Source organism: Equus przewalskii, chromosome 28 (genome assembly GCF_037783145.1).
Source record: "Equus przewalskii isolate Varuska chromosome 28, EquPr2, whole genome shotgun sequence".
NCBI classification, from domain to species: Eukaryota; Metazoa; Chordata; class Mammalia; order Perissodactyla; family Equidae; genus Equus; species Equus przewalskii.
Genome location: NC_091858.1, coordinates 6,986,992 through 7,003,917, shown reverse-complemented (window position 1 = coordinate 7,003,917; position 16,926 = coordinate 6,986,992). Strand labels below are relative to the sequence as shown.

General features: G+C 48.8%; 1 long non-coding RNA gene across 1 annotated transcript; it reads left to right on the top strand.

The window, feature by feature from the left end:
- Window positions 1–366: 366 nt before the first annotated feature.
- Window positions 367–8,891, top strand: LOC139080057 (uncharacterized). The gene is made up of 3 exons (XR_011534185.1): window positions 367–1,040; window positions 3,478–4,263; window positions 6,037–8,891. It is a non-coding gene; the product is annotated as an uncharacterized lncRNA (long non-coding RNA).
- Window positions 8,892–16,926: the final 8,035 nt, after the last annotated feature.

Below are 16,926 nucleotides of genomic sequence, written 5' to 3'. Positions count from 1 at the left end.
TGTGTGTGCGTGCGTGTGTGCATGCACATGTACGTGTGTGTGCATGTGTGTGTGTGTGTGTAGGTGTGTGTGGGGAAGACATATTCTAACCCAGACTTCATGCATGCTTGTTTTCACTTATCCTCCTGCTTTCTTCTAGAATCTTCCATCTGGGCAAGGGGCAGCATCCGCAAGGGCCTGAGTTGCCCCAGCTCTAGTGGAGCCAGGGTGCCCCGGCTGCACCCACATACTCCATTCCCGGAGCTGTCTCCTTGCCCAGGCAGGGCCCAGGAAAGGACTGAAGCCCCCTTCTCACTCTGTGGAACAGACTTATGCTAATGGCTGCTTCTGCCCAAGGCCTCAGGCCCCAGCTTACACCTCCTCTGACAAGCGATAACCTTCCAAAGCCCAATTACAGGCTGCTTTCTCCCACCCTTCCTTTCTTGGGGGAAAAAAATAAAAAGTAAAAAGTCCAAACACGAAGCCCAGGGCCAGGTCCTGCTTGTCGGAGGCGGGTGACAGGCGGCTGAGCAGAGACCCCCTGTGATGAGGGCTGCGAGCCGCCTGGAGCTCAGAGCCGGCAGATCCCCCGCGCTCCCTCCGCGCCTCCCCAATTAACAGGCAGCCTGTCGGTGAGGCCGGCAGGCAGGTACCGGGCCTGTCACAGCCGCCAGACAGGGCCCTCGCCCCTCCCATCCCTGCCTGCCACCCCCGCCCCCGCCGTCTGCGTCTTCCCCAGCCTGTCACACGCCCCACGCGGTGAGAAGCGAGCGAGCGATTCCCACAGCCCAAGGAGAGCGCAAGGACTGGTGGCTGAAGCGTCTGCAGCAGCCTCCCTCGACCCCGCCCCGGCGGTGACGTGTGCCAGCGTGACCAGGAGTCCACCTTCCTCATCCTGGTTCTCCACAGTGAGTGATGCCCATAAGGGACTGGGAGCAGAGGGGCCTCCCGAGTGGCCTGTGAGACAACTTGTGTGTTGGTAATTTGGCAATCATAGGAAATGGGCAACAGAGGCCTGCTCCGGAGGAGAAATTCGCCCAGCCTATTTGAGTGCAATCACGGTGAGTTCCCGGCCTGCGAACTGCACGCCCCCCGGCCTCCTTGCCTGCCTCTATCAGAAGGACGTCAGACTTCGACTCTAGCAATGCCTCACAGTTTCAGCTCCTGCCCCCAGTGATCCCAAACAATGAGATGTCTGGCCCCAGGTCCCACAGGTAAGGCCCCTGAGCTCCTGCTGCAGGCTCGGCCTCACTCCAGGCCCAGGCACCAAGCTCGTATGGCCAGGCCACCTGCTGAAGTCCAAGCGCTCCATGACTGAGGGGAACTTCATAACTACTCCCTATGCAGTGATCTGAGGTAGAAATCCTTACTTCTGGCCAGTTTTCCCCTCTGAGGCTAATTCCCTGTCTGCCTGAATAGCTGAGTGGTGTTGGCTTTGAGACCTCCTGTGGGTGGAGAAAATCCACCCATCTGTGCTCTTCCGAAACCAAGGGAGCCGTCTACACAGACAATGCTGTGAATCGTGCCCCCTGGAGGAGAGTAATGTGGGGGCCCCTGACTCTTCGTTGCCACCTGGACTGGAAATCAATACTCGTGTGCGGCCACTGTTAACTTGGTACCCTCGGGAAACTTCTCTGCCCATTATCTCCACCTTACATCTGTGTCTTAGTCCTTTCAGGCTGCTGTAACAGAATACCATGGACTGGGTGGTTTATAAAGAGCAGAAATTTATTTCTCGCAGTTTTGGAGGCTGGAAAGTCCAAGATCAAGGTGCTGACAGATTCAGTGCCTGGTGAGGGCTCACTACCAGGTTCACAGACAGACCACTGTCTTCTCACTGTGTCATTACCTGGTGGAAGGGGTCTCTTGTATAAGGGCACTAATCTCAATCAGGAGGTGCCCTCATGTCCTAATGTTCTCCCAAAGGCCCCACCTCCTAACCTTGGTGGTTAAGATTTCAACATATGAGTTTTGAAGAGACACATTCAGTCCATAGCAATCTGTCTAGAAGGCAATGTACTCTCCCCGGTACAGATTCGTGGCTTTGGCTATGTCCAAAGAAGGCTGTGCAGGAGCATCTAGGCCCATCCTGGAAATGAGTGAATCATTTGGGATGCCTCAAAGTCCTTGTGAGCTTGGGGAGAGAGAAAGTGGACCACACTGGCAAAGGATGGGGAAAGGATGAAGAATGATAAATGGGGCCAGGTGCAAAAACTCCTACAGGCGGGGACTGTATCTTATTGGTCCTCCTATTCCTGGTGCTGAAGGTAGTGACTGGCCACGGTGAACCCTCGGTAAATATTTGCTGAATAAAGGAGGGACAGGAACCAGGTTATACAGCAGTTCTCCTAGCTCCTTCAGGAGCAGAAAGACTTAGTATGTGTTCACAATATCCTCTTTAGGCATCAGTTCAACTACCACCATCCCCATGGGTTCCCCCATAAGGAAAGGAGACAAAGAAGAAAGATGCTGAGAAAGGAGAGACCAAGAATAAAGAATGCTGAGAAAGCACACTTGGACCAAGTTGAGCAACATGTTTCTCCTCTCCACCTTATACCAGGGGCTCTGGCACTTAGAGCAATGTTGAGTGGCTCTAGGAAGCCATCATATGTTTCAGAATTTGCAAAAGGGTACTAGAAGCAGGGAGGGAGGAAAGGAGGTAGAGAAGGAGGGAGAGAGAAATGATCTGCTCCAAACTGGTCGCTAAGCTACAGAAGTACTTACAAATATATAACCTTTCATTTGCATGAGGCAGCATGCCCCCTTGCAGAGGGGAATATAAAGTTATGAAGATGTAGATAAATAGAAACTAAATGCCAGCTCCCACCCATGGCAAGGCGGAACATAGATCAAATTCATTAATTGTGATCCAATTTGTGCTTGCACGGTGAAGGATCATCATTTGCCATCAAAGAGATGCCCTTCCCTTATTAAAGCCATGGAGACTCTCAGGAAGTGCTCAAGGGTTGGAAATTCTGTATTTGAATTTCACACGTGCTTTTTACTGCTGGGACCAAAATTCAATCCATGTTGTGCTGACACCAACATTCAAGCCGCAGGGGTCTTCACTCCTTCACAGCAGACCTGCTGATAGAACCTGGTTAGTACATTTGCTCATCTGTTTTTCTCTGGATTTCTGCATGTGGGTTTAACACATGTATAAGCCTGTCTCTTTTTTTTAATGGAGTTGAGGTGGGAATAAAATGGCCCAAGCCAAGTTCAAGAATGGAACAATTAACCTCATCTCTCTCAAATGTCCAGGGCCCAGCTGCCCAGGAGTGGAAACCATGTCCTCACTTTCATCTCAAAGCCAAACCAACATGAACATGTTGCTTAGAGACCAGGCTTCTCTTTCCACTCTGGACCCAGGCCTTTGGTCCATGCCCAGACGGGGGCTGAGTTAGAAGCCAGGGCTCAGAGGTCATGACTCTCTTCTTCCGAAGCTCTTCAGCAAGGGCTTGATTCTGATTTACCTCTTCTGTCTTTGTTTTTCTCTAGGATTCAGGCTGTGCCAGAGAAAGCCATTGGATTTCCCGACTCGGCACACTAAGTGCTCAATGAAAGCTCACCAAATGGGGTATTGATGCCATCGAATGGACTGCAACAGATGGAATATAATTTGGAAAAACCCTACTGCCATCCAAAGAGACCTTTCCTTTCCTGAAGCTTCCCCACTGCAAGCAGAGGGGTTTCCATGGAGTCTATAGCATACCAGAGCATATCACATCGTCTACAGCATATAGCGTACATAGCATAGTATATGGCATCGTCTGTAGCATATTATAGCCTATAGCCTACTTCACTGAAGACCAAGTAATGTCCATCTGCCTTGAAGTGGGGTTTTCATGTGCAGCCAAAGATAATAATAATATTGAGTCCTCTCACAACCTAATGAGGTGCCAGTGTTATGTCCATTTTATACATGAGGAAACTCTGGCCCAGAGAGGTTAAGTAGTAACTTGCTGAAGACCAGGCAGCTAGGGAGGGCAGAGAAAGAACTCAGACTTAGCCCTCTGAATAAACTAGGCACAGACAGGCAGGAGGCTCCAACCTCTGCACAGAATATTATTCATTTGGCTCATCTTCTCAATCCTGGAGGACCCTTGAGAGACATGAATGCAACACCACCTTCTGGAATTACTGACAGAGGAATTTCCTCCCTGTGATGTCTCTTGCTTTCGTATCAAGCTTCTGAGCCGTGCTTGGAGCTCCCTCGTGACGAGGCCAGGGCAAGTGTAACTGCATCTAACAGGAGAAGGCAGAGGCACAGAGAGAAGTGATACGGTGAGAAGTCCCCGGTCAAACCCAGGTTATCCCTTACCCCAAACTCACTCCCAGCTCCAGGGCACGGCCCTGCTTCCTCCCCACCCACACCTGTCCATGCAGCCAGCCCTGACATATAAGTGACAGCCCTAGACCTCAGGGATCAAACCTTTCAGACAGAGTTCTTGACACCAGATGGCTTTGGAGCGGGCAGGTAATGGGGGAGGATGATTGTTGTGGGGAATAAAGGACAAGGCCCGTTCCAAAAACAGAGGGAGAAAAGACCAGAAGACTAGGTGGAAGTCACAGAGAGAGTAAGGCCGCAGCCCAGTGGAGAGGGGAGCTCAAAATACCACATCCAGAGAGGCAAGGGTGCCAGTGGGGTCAACAAGCCCCCACTCCACCCTGCATGTAAATTACCAACATCTCTCCCCACACAGCACCCACATTCCTTCCTCCCAGCTTCACAACCAAGTCCCAAAGACAGGTTCTAAAAGGATTTCTGGGCCTACACTGGTTTGGGTTTTTTTCCCCTTCCCCTAAGTCCCATTGGAGCTTCTTTCTGAAATTCTCTAAACAGGAAAAAGTGAGAAGCACAATTTATGTCTCCTAATGGATATTGATTCTAAAACATGATGCTCTGCCTCCATTGTGTCTCATCCTGGTACACATGTTCCCCCATCAAAATCCTGGCTCTCCTTCCACCCCAAACATCTAACCACTCCTGCCACATCCCAGGCATTGGGCTCAGCACTTAGGAGAGTTACAAACACATAGAAAACAAAGCCACTGTCCCGAAGGGACTTAGAGTTACTAAATTAAGAACTTTTATTCTGCCACTACATAATCAGAGAGACCATTGACAACCTGTGCCTCAGTTGTCTGTCTGAGCCCTTTGGCAAACCAAGCAATCCTCTCTCATTAGGGCCACATGGCAGGAGCTGACCGCTCTTGTAGATAATGACAGTATGCATTGACTGAGCACCCACTGTGTGCCAGGCACTAGGCAACAGGCTTGACAAACACTCATGACATCAGGAAATCATGGCTCAGAGAAGTCAAGCAAACTTCCCACAATCCCCCAGCCAATCAGGGTAGACATAGGATTTAAATCACACTCCCCAGAATGTGGTGAAATCACCCCTGAGTAGAATGGAGAGTTGAACCACAATAATAATTGAATAAACTGCTGGGGCCAATTTCCACAGCATTTACCGAACACTTGCAAAAAAACAATGTTTAGATTGATGTTGTAAATGGGGACAACCTCTTCAGAGAGCAATGTGGCAATATCAATCAAAACTTTAAATGCACCAATCCTGCATGCCAGAAATTTCATTTATACGAATTTATCCAACTCTACAAGGATGCTCACTGAAGCACTGTTTGTAATGGAAGAAAGCTGGAATCAACCTAGGTATCCATCAACAGGTAATAGGTTAAAGAAACTGGTTCATCCATAAAATGAAATATTAATACTATGCATGCATTAGAAAGAATAGGGAGGACTGTGGATACTAACATGAATGCATGTCCATAAAATGTTCTTCAATGAAAAAGCAAGTTGCAGTATTATATGCATAGTATGATCCTGCTCAGGCTTCAAGCACTTTATCTATTGCACACTCATATAGATACAGCATATCCATGCTTAAAACGTCTGGAAGATACACACAGAGCTACTAACCATAGCCACCCCTAAAGACGGGCTGGGGAACAGGAGACTCCTAAATGATTTAGTTTCCTTTTACAGACCACGTATTAGTTTTAAAGTTTTTAATAATGCCTATGCAGATCACTGTGTTACACCTGTTGGAAAGCAATCCTCCAGAGGAAATAACTGAGAACAGGAAACCAAAAGCTTCAACACAGACCATCCCCAAGGAGCTGAGCGTCTCAGGACTTGAGGTCCTCTGTAGGGGCCCACAGCAATACATGACTGCTTGGGTAATTCACATTTTACTTTTATCTGGTCCTTTCTTCAAGAGCTGAGGCACCTGCAGAAAACTAGAAAGACCGTGGTGGGCTCTGACATCGGAAGACTTAGATGCACGCCGCTGGGCTGTCACAGTTCTCTTTGAGCCCAAGTTTCCTCATCTATAAAGTAGGTCAGTGCTAGAACCCACCACATAGGATTGCTGGGAGGACTCATTCAAGCAAAGAATGTCCAAGCACTTTTTAAAGACCAGGTTTAAAGACCGAAAATGAAGTCACGCTTGACTGCAACCTTCATAGGGAGGCTGAGTCATGAGAGAAGATGGTCGCACCCAAACTCTGACACCACTCTCTCCCTTCTACATTGACACGACAAAGTGATGAGAACCACCCGGTGCTCACAAACTCTCCGGAGAACATCACCCACCTCTCCAATTCCAAACTCGAGGCTGGCAGTCTGGGATTGTGTGGCCATAGAAAATGAGCCCAGTGCAAAGTGCCATCCAACAACGAGTCTTCTGCGTCAGCCTCTAAATCCCCAAGTAAATGTTGGTTCACTGGTTTGTTGATTAAAATCACCAGTGGCGCAGCCAATGGCTGCCCAGAGACCCAAGGAGCTGAAGCAGCAGGGAAACGACCAGGAATCCTTCCACAGTGAGCCTCACATGATTCTAGACTTAGCCCTTCTCTCACACCCTTTCCCTTCCTTTCCTCTCCCTCAATTTTCCTACTCCTGCCTCCCCTAACCATGAGTCAACCCTCCCCACATCAACAGAAATTCACTCCCTTAAGAGTGCCCCTGGACTGGAGAAAATAATCATTAACTTAATAGGCTGCTATAATTACATTAAATAATGATGATGATAATAAGAATATAGACTTTGGAAGAAGGAAACTTGAGTTTGAATTCAAACTCTACCACTTATCAGCTCAGTAATTTGGGATAACCAAACCTCAGTTTCCTCAGTAAATTGGGATTGGTTATGAAACAGTTCAGACAGTTGTTAAAAGGGGAAGGTGCTGCTGTGCATACGTAGTTACATGTAAGTAACGGGTAAATGTAGGTGGGTCTTACTAAACTGCCATACTGTTCAAGTTTCCTCATGTTCGTTAATGGGACCATACCAACAGGCCCAGGAGGACTCACATCAAGAGAAATGAGGTTCCAAGAGGCTAAGCCATTTCCCCAAAGTCATTCATCGGGGCAAGGGGACTCCTGGAGCCAGATTCTCTGACACTGAGCCCAGTGTTCTCCATGCACAGCGGGGCAGCAGTGGGGCAGATTGTATTGGAGGGTTTCTGTTGTCTGGCTCAGGGGACAGGCAAGGCCAAGTTGGTGGGTCTTGTCAGACTCACCACCATCCCACTTGGCATCTCTCAAGAAAAAGCAAGACAGTGTAAGCCCCAGAAGTACCTGAGGCTGGAAAGCAAGGCTGAGTCGGAAGAGAAATGTCAAGACAAGGAAGAGCCAAGAATGGAATTCCAAGAGCTTGCTCAGGGGAGCAATCAAATGCCAGCCCCACCAAGAGGCCTTTTTAACCAGCAACGCTTTAAAAGGAAAATGGGCTCACTAAGTTCTTATTGCCTTCTATGAGTTGTTGTATATCCTCCTAGGAGTGTGTTTTCTCTGCAAGGAATTTTGCAATCCCTCCTATTGGGGAGAGATGTGAATGCATAAAAATGTAATTAAACCCATGGTGGGAGGGGCTAAGATCCCAGGGGGCGTGCCAGCAGGATGGGATGATCTGTAGGCATCCAGAAGGAGAGAGAGAGAGTTCCACAGTCTCCCAGAGCCAAAGACATAGCCCTCCTTCCATGTGAGCTTTGTGCAGAAGAATTCTTCCTGTCTAATAGCTGCAGGTAAAGCAGTTTTTCTTATGGGGATTATACTTCAATTTGGTGTGTCATTTTCTAAATGTTTAATTACATAATAGAATATAATAGAAAACATCAGATTGCGTCAGACGTGGTAAAGGTAAGTAAACACGCAACACCCATGCACTCACACACATACACATATGTGTGTACTGGGCCACAACAGAAAATGTATATCTTGCCATGGATTGTGGTCCAAAAAGTTTGAAAACCACTAAACTAGAATCAAGAGGGAGCTGGTCCTGGAGAACAGTTACTTTGTTTAGAGGGAAAGGAATGAGCACGGGTACGGGCTAAGGAGGAGAGAGAGCATCTGGGAGAGGTCTCTGACCTCCCAGACCGCCTCCTGATGGAGCCTGCAGAGAGCTCCCTCCCAGGCTCCCTTCCCCACTCTCCGCCCCAGCCTGAACCCTTCCTCCTCCAGGTCGGCCATCGTGACTAGTCCACGGCCCTGATTAGTTGCCTCTGCTCTCTGACCTCCTCCAGCTCTGAGCACTGCACACCAAGTGAACCATTCCTTAAGTGTTTCGTGGGCCAGGCCACGTAGAAAGCTCTTGAGCCCTGGAGTAGCTTTATGACTTTTGGAAAATCGTTTAGCCTTTCTGAGCCTCCACTTCTTCATCTGACGATGATAAATGGTAACTGAACACATATATCTCTTGTCTTTTTAATAATATTGCAAGCATCTCTCAAAGGAGAACCCATATCTTCTACTGATTTTGTAAAAACCACCACCCCATGGTGTTTTAAACAGCACTGACACAAGGGTAGATACTTAACATCATTATCTAATGGAAACTGTGCCAAGTAAAAAGAAGAAATTAACACACAGCAACACCATCACCATCGATGCCACCATGAGAGCAGCAACAGCCAACACACACAGCAGAGAAGTATTGCAGAGTCAGCTTCATGAGCATTCAACCTGTGTGGCCACACAGCCCCCCTCCACCACCCCCACCCACCCACACCCCCCCCCCCCAGCACTCAGAAAGGCCCACATTTAGTTTAACGCTCTGCTTGTCGCCATCCTGAAATTCTTAATTTTTGAACAAGGGGCCCTGCAAATTATGCAGCCAGTCTTGACCGCATATACAGAGACTCACTAAGAGATACATTTTCAGGATGTACTGACTTCTTTAAAATTCTCTCTTCCAAGAGTTATTACAAGTGGTGTTGGCCTGGAAAGCACGTATATAAAGATTTCTCACCTGGTCAAGCAGCTGAAGACTCCCTCCCCCCCCGTTCCCCCCCCCTCCCCCCCCCCCCCCCCCACCGAGGGAGTTGCTCATTGCTTAGCATTAAGAGGGCTTTGGTGCAGCAGCAAACGTTCTTTGTAAGCACTGAGCACTGAGCCCTTTCTAGTCACTCACAGTGCTTTCCTAGACCCAGAGTACAGCCAACCATGGAGACAAACACTTAACCAGCGTGCCCACAGACAGCACCCAGGAGGAAAAGCCAAAGGGGTCCAAATCATTCCTTTCTTCCTACAAACAATGTCCAGGCACCCACTATGAGAAAAGCCCAAAATGCAGAGCTTGGCGGTATTTTTTTTAAAAGGCTGAGTCATGGTCTAGTCCCTTGCCTTCCAGAAAAGCCATATCCAGATGGCTAAGTAACCCAGTGTAATGGAGATAAGGGCTCTAAGAGCTCATATAAGAGGGAAAGGCCTGCAGGAAAGGCCTTGAAAGGAGACGAAACTTTAGCTGTCATTGGCGGTGGGTAGAGATCAGCCAGTATTTCAGGAAGGGACCAGCATCAGCAAAGGCTCCAAAGTGACAACTGCTCCTTGTCAGCAGGGAACGCCAAGGAGAGTGGCCACGGGAGCAGAGAGGTGCCACGTGGGGAGTAGCAGGAAAATGACCAGATTCCTAAGGCAGGGCCGGCTGGGAGGGCTTGCATGGCAGCTAAGGCAGCCGGACTTGATCTCATGGGTAATAAGAAAGCAGATCGACCCCATGCCTGGTTCTGTCTGCTGAGCTACCAGGAGAATGGCCACCGGCCCCAGGAAGCATCCACACCGCGCCTGGCCCACGCTTGCTGCCAGGAGCCCGGCCAAGTGTCGAATACATCCCACGAGAAGGAAGGAGTCTTGGGGCAGAATGGCCTCGGCTCCGCCTGTGAGAACTCCCCCCCCCCCCCCACCCCAGGTCCCCTCCTCTCCAGCCTTTCTGAGATTCCAGCTGTCCTGCTCAGCAGCCTCAGCCAGCTCTGGCCAGATTAATCCCATCTGCCCTGGCTCCACATTGGTTTCTGTCCGCATGTGGATGGTACATTACAGTTTGCAAAGTACTTGTCACAAAGACTGTCTCATTTAATCCTGGAGAGCCCTGAGTGGCTGGCTGGGGAAATGAGACTCAGGGATACAGGGCTCAAACCTACAAACGTCTGATTCTCAATGCATGCACCTTCCTCAAGGCCAGCACAGAGGGTTGGTCACTTACCCTCTCCATGTGAATATGTCCTCATCTGTACAATGGGGATAATAATGATATCCACACGGGATTAAATAGGTCAATAAACGCAAAGCTCTTAGAATAACATCTGACACATAGAGACACGCACTCAAGAGATGCCCACTCCCAGCAGCCTCAGCATCCTTGTCATTGTTAGCTCTATGACAATGGCTGCATTGTGGTAGGGCCAGTGAAAGCAAAGGAGCTGAGTTTTGTAGGAAGCAAACTTTGGCTTCTGATACCACAAAATGGGGCTCCTCGTAAAGGAATCAGCTTGGCCCTGAGAAGATGGGAAATGTAAGAAAGAAAGTCTTTTTGATGGTGGGATACTTTCAAATGTCCCAGAGCCTAACTGTGAGGAAGGGTCCGTCTGTGGCTCCTCACCAGCCCGAGGAATGCTCAGCTCCATTACTCCTTCTTCTCTGTGCTAAGAACCAAGGGAAGAATAAAGGCATTTTCTCATGCTGCTACCAAAAATAGAAATGCAAAGGCTACAGATCAGAGCTGGAAAGACTTTGAGACAAATTGGCTCAATCCTCTTGTTTCAAAAATGCAGAATCTGAAGCCTGGCCAGGGAAAGGGACTCAAGTCAGGTGAGATGGATGACGAGCTGCAGAGTCCGGACCTGAACCCACTCTCCTGCCTCCTGGTCTGCGCCTTTTTGTTTGGGTTTGTTTTAGTTTGTTTTTCCTACACTTCCTTCATATTTCTCTATTTTCAGGTTTTAAAAAAATACTTCAGTGAGTTTTTTTTTTTCAATCTGGAGATCAGAGACACAGAAACTTAAAAGAAGGTTGTAAAGGATGTAAAGACACATGTGCTTTTTATTTATTTTTATTTTTTATTTATTTATTTATTTTGGTGAGGAAGATTGGCCCTGAGCTAACATCTATTGTCAATCTTCCTCTTTTTTTGCTTGAGGAAGATTGTCACTGAGCTAACATCCATGCCAATCTTCCTCTATTTTGTATGTGGGATGCCACCACAGCATGGCTTGATGAGTGGTATGTAGGTCTGCACCCCGGATCAGAACTCGTGGAACCCGGGTCACCAAAGTGGAGTGTGCAAACTTAATCACTATGCCACCAGCCAGCCCCATATGTGTGCTTTTTATTCCTTTTTTTAAGCTGCTGCCCTTGTTTGATGGGGCTGCTCCCAGACCAGGCAGCCCTTAAGAATCTGTTGGCTTAAATTTGTAGGGACAAAGGCTTTTGATGTGGCCCCGGACCTGTGGTGGTGAGTGGAGGCGGCAGGGTGACCCACAGAGGTCAGGAATCTGCTCTGTCAGGAAATCCCTCCAAGGGGGTCTCCCCAAAAGCAGCATGGACTCCCTGCTCTCCTGAGAGATGTGAGGGGATCTTCTGCCTCCAAGCCCAGCCAACCCATCAGACTTAACATTTCTCTTCTTGAGAATATGAACCAGCTGTCCTTGGGGACGTCAAATAACATGGGCATGACAGTCAGAAAGACCTTGGCTCTGCCACTCTCTCTCTCTCACACATATACTCACTAGGCTTAAATTTTACAGTGGTTTCCCTTTATTTCAAAGTCCATCCTCCTTGGTATCACCTACAAGGCTCTCCTTTGGCCCTCTTTCCTTTCCCTGCTCCTCGCCTCAATCTTATGCTCTAGTGACAATAAACTACTTGTAGTTCCCCAAATACATCACACTGTTTAATGCCTTGTGCTTCTGCCCGTGCTGTTCCCCCTACTGGCAACTCCTCTTCCATTAATTCCTGGCAGCTTCTTAGTCATCCTTCAAAGTCCTTCTCAGCCATCACCTCGACTGAAAGGATCCTCTCCTCCTTCTCTGCCTGGAAAATTCCCACTTACCCTTGAATACCCAGCTTCAATGCCTATCCTCCATGAGGATGACCCTCATCCAGCTGCAGCACTTTCTACATTCCTCTGCCACAGCTCGGGGACCAGGTCCTCCAAACCAAAGTTGGGAACACAATGTTTCGTGAGCACCAGTGTACTCATGGAAAGACAATGAGACAATATTTGAAAGAGGCACTAGCCTTAGAACACCCAAGACCTAGCATCACCATAACTAGAGTACTGCTCTTGCTCCATCACAGTTTTTCCTCATGTCTCTCTCCTCCACCAGTGAGCTTTCATGCGATACTGGCGTTTGGATGCCTAGCACCTACCACAGGGCCCGGCATGTCTGACTGACAGATGGACAGATTGACTGATTGATACCTTACCACCATGGCTGGTGGGTTTAGGGTAGAACCAATCATTGTTGAATTAATTTAAAATGAAGGAGGAGGAAGTGGAAGAAGAGGAAAGGAAGGAAAGGAGGGAGGGAGGGAGGGAGGGAGGGAGGGAGACTCCACCTTCTTCTTCTTTCTCCCTTTGCCCTATCCCAGGAGAATGTGATCCTTCAGATTTTCATGCACACCCTGAAGGCCATAATACCTGTCCTACATATTTCACAGGATTGTGGGGAGAAAGATACAAGGAAGACCAATACAATAAAGCATTGTGCCACAGAAAGAGCTATATGCAGGTAAAAACCATGCCATTAGCACATGACGGCTGCCATCCTTGGCCGTGGTCCCCATTACCCCAATAACAAGAACTGAAAAGGGGAAGGGAGCGTGAAGAGGGGGCAAACCCCAGGCTTAAGGACCCCAAGAATCACAGCAACCTCTCTGACCCCAGCATTCCCCCATCCCACCACCTCCGGTCCCCCCATTACAAATTTGAAAAGAAAAATACTGGGAAAGCTCCTGCTTAGGCTCCTTTTAATTAAGCACACACAAAAAAAAGAGCCACCCCTGGGTTTTGTCTGTTGTACTTTTGTTCTCAGGTCTGTTTGTACTTATTCAGAAATTACATAATTAAAAAAAATAATATTAAGTAAATGTGCACATCAGCCTGTCAAGCTGCCTGGGCCAGCCTTCACTCGGGAGCCACACTGACAGCCCCTTTATTTCTCTTACTTGTTTTTAAGCACAAAATATGTCACACCTGGAAGTAATTAGCATAATTTTTACTAATTTATAGCTAATTACACAATTACTTTTCTGTGAAAGGTTCTGGAATGACACTTGAAGTAAGTTTCACCAAATCTAGTGGCAAGAAATTGCTTGAAAACATTTTGCTAGCTTCAAATATTTAGGAGGAGGGAGGGGATCACGAAATAAAGTAATTCTTTCCCATTTCAGAGTGTTCAAATATGACAGGGGTATAATTTCTCCGGGAAATCACCAAGCAGAATGTCTAAATGTCTCTGCTCATCCAATCCCATCAGAGGCGGCTCTGAGAAAGGGCCCCCAAAAGAAGCATTGTCGAGAGCACCCAGGACAGAATCTGGAAAGCTCTGCTTTGCAACTGCAATTGGTTTTGTGATAGAGCTGAAACTTGATGGCTCTCCCTCCAGGAGTAAACCAGCCTCATGACGGAAGGTGACCCCTTGCAGGTGTCTTACTCAGCTTCCAAGAAACTGTGAGTTTGGGAGGCCGGTGATGGATTCAAGCCTGGGAGCCACTTGACTCTCAAAGTGAAGCTCCAGGATGCCAGGACCTGGGTGTATGACATTGTCTAAATGGAGGCAAGAGAAACAAAAACATTCTCTAATTCAACTCATTCGACTAACATATTTTAAGTCCCTACTCGGTGCTCTTTACTCAGTGGGAAGATTTATAAAAGGAACAGTTCCTGCTTTCCACGGAAGAGCTGAAAAGAAAAAAATACACCCATCAACCAACAAGTATTTATTGAACTCTGCTTTAGGCAGGAGGGGAACAGAAGGCAAGATGCAGTTCCTGCCCTCAGGAGGCTGACAGTCCAGAGACCAGAGCCACACGCAGGAAGCACATGGCCTTGCATGGCATCAGTAGGGAGTCAGTCAGCGCCCAGTTGGACAGCTTGCACTGCAAGTGCTGCTGAAATGTAAAGCTGAGTGCTGGCAATGGGAAGACAACAGCCAAGGAGGAGCTGATGGAGTCCCGGCTCTCTGTGACATGCTGTGCTAAGCGGGGAGCCGCAGGGGCCTGGTGAAAGTGAGAGTGCCCATCAGGCCCACACAGGAGGGTCATGGCAGGGGGCAGCAGAGGTGAGGATGGGTGACACTTCCTAAATCCCCCAGCAGGAAGGAGGCGAAGGAGCCAGGAGTACCCTTGAAACCTAGAAACCAGCCACCAGGGCCCTGGGAAGGACCCCTGGACCCGAGTGCTGGCCTGTGTCTGCCCCAGGGCTGCATATTTGGTGACAGTCTATAGAAGGGAAGAAGGCAAAGCCATCAAAATGGGTAGAAGTTGTCCGTGGTCAGCCAGATTGGTGGGAGGCCAGAAAGGCATGTGCTTAGAGCATGCATGCACAGCATGGGTAATACCACCCCAAGGAGGCAAACACTGGTTCTTGGGGGACAAAAAATATAAGATAGTGATACTCGCCATGGGCCATAGTACGTAAACAGATAGACTGCACATCTGTGGTATGACAAGTTCGTATTGGGGGTGATCAGGAAAAACTGTTTAAAAAATCTGGGCAGATCATACAAGGCTGAGAAACTAGGCTTATAGGAAACTTCACCACCAAGGTATAAGCTCCTAGAAGGTGGGATTCATTGCCAAGTGGTCCTGCTGTCACCTTCCCACCTTCTTAGGGCGAGTCACTCCTTCCTCCCAGTGACATGAGTGCCTAAACTTGCCTATACTGTTCACGGTCCTTGAATGAATATTTGCTGGTTTGCAAGTCAGCCTTGCCCCCTAGATTGTGAGTTTCCTAAGGACAGGGGTGGAATCATGCACTTAGAATTCCCACCTCCTAGCACCCATCGCAAAGCATCAGGCACTTAACAAACGTTAGTCAAACTGAGCTGAATCGTTCTGCAATCTGAGGTCTTGTGTAGGTGGGAAGGAGGCCCTTGGAAGATGTCCAGTTCCTGCCAGGCTCACTTCAAGGCTACTGAGAGATTTTGGCAAAGGAATGTCCCCAGTCTCCCACCGGAGAGGAACGTTAATAGCTTACACTTGGCATGTTTCTCTTCACTTTTTCAAATTGCTTTCACAGCTAACGTCACTTGCCCCTTGCAAAAGGCCTGTGAGGCAGGTAGAGGAAGTCATTAACGTCACTCTCTGCAGGTTGCCTTGGTCAGTCAACAGGTCCGAGTGGGCACCTGTGGCCTCAGCAGCCAGGTGCTCTAGCACCGAAGGCAGAGGTGAATGGGATGGCAGAGGCCCTGCCCTCGCCTCGCTGGTACTCACCAGAGAAGACACCAAAAGATACCAAGATAGTTACTGTTCTGATGAGTGTTAGGAGGAAAAACAAAAAGCGCAGTAATGACAGAGAGGCACTTTAGACTGTGTGCTCCAGGACACCTCCCCAAGGAGGGGACAGGCGTGATGTGACAGTTCCAAATGAGCATGAGCAGGTTGTGTGAAGAGCTCCCAATAGAAACCAAGAGCCAAGGAGGCTGAATGGCTGGCCCGGGATCCCACAGCCAGAGAACGCAGGTCTGCAGGTCTTCAGGTCCCGGTGGCCTGAGCCTCCATTTTTGTAAACCAATTCCCACATGAATCCTCTTGCTCTCCCATTTTCCAGGTAGAGACCGGGATCGCAGGACAGGATATGGCAAGCGCATCCCCCATCCCATCTGTTAACTCCTAAGGAAGCACCAGACAGGCGACAGGCCAGCAGAATGCATAGCCAACGCGCCTTAAAGACGACTGAAGGAGGGTGGCCCCCCGGGTTCTGCTCTCCAGCAGGCTGGCAGGCGCCTCTCTGAGGAGCGCCCCGCCCCCTTCCCAGGGTGACGGGTCGAGTCACTGCCCCTGCACAGTGTTTGTTATTCAACGGGGCGTGATGAGACTGTTCTGAGATTTCAAAGTCGGCCGGCGGTTTCATCAGAAGCAATCAAGGAAGCTTTGGACAATTCGTGGGGAGGTTTTGACAGAATGCACACAAGCCTGGTGGCTCTCACCCGCACCCAAGGCAGAGCCTTTTCTTTCCTTTTTTTTTCCTGCCAAGGAAACTTGAATATTCATTCTTTCCTCTAAACATCAACACCTCTGGTGACTCAGCGGTCAGTTGTTCGCTCCCTCCACTCAACACAGGCTTTATTCACGCTCTGAATCCCTCTGCCTTGGAAATTCTCCTTGACCCTGGATATAGGACACTTCCCCCCACAGTCCAGCGCCCTTTGACCTCACACATCCAGAACTACACGCTCGGTCATCACCCTGAACTGTGAACTTGAGAGTGGCTACAAATGAATTGAAAAGATGGCCACCGTAAGTATGCGCACCACCTGGCCCGTCAGTGAGTAAGGAGCAGACTTCCTACATGGAAGAATACTTGGAGCATTCTGGGTCTTTACAGACATTTTCTCCACTGCCCACTACAAACCTGTGAGTGAACTATTAGGAATCCCCATTTTACAAGTAAGGAAACTGAGACTGACAAT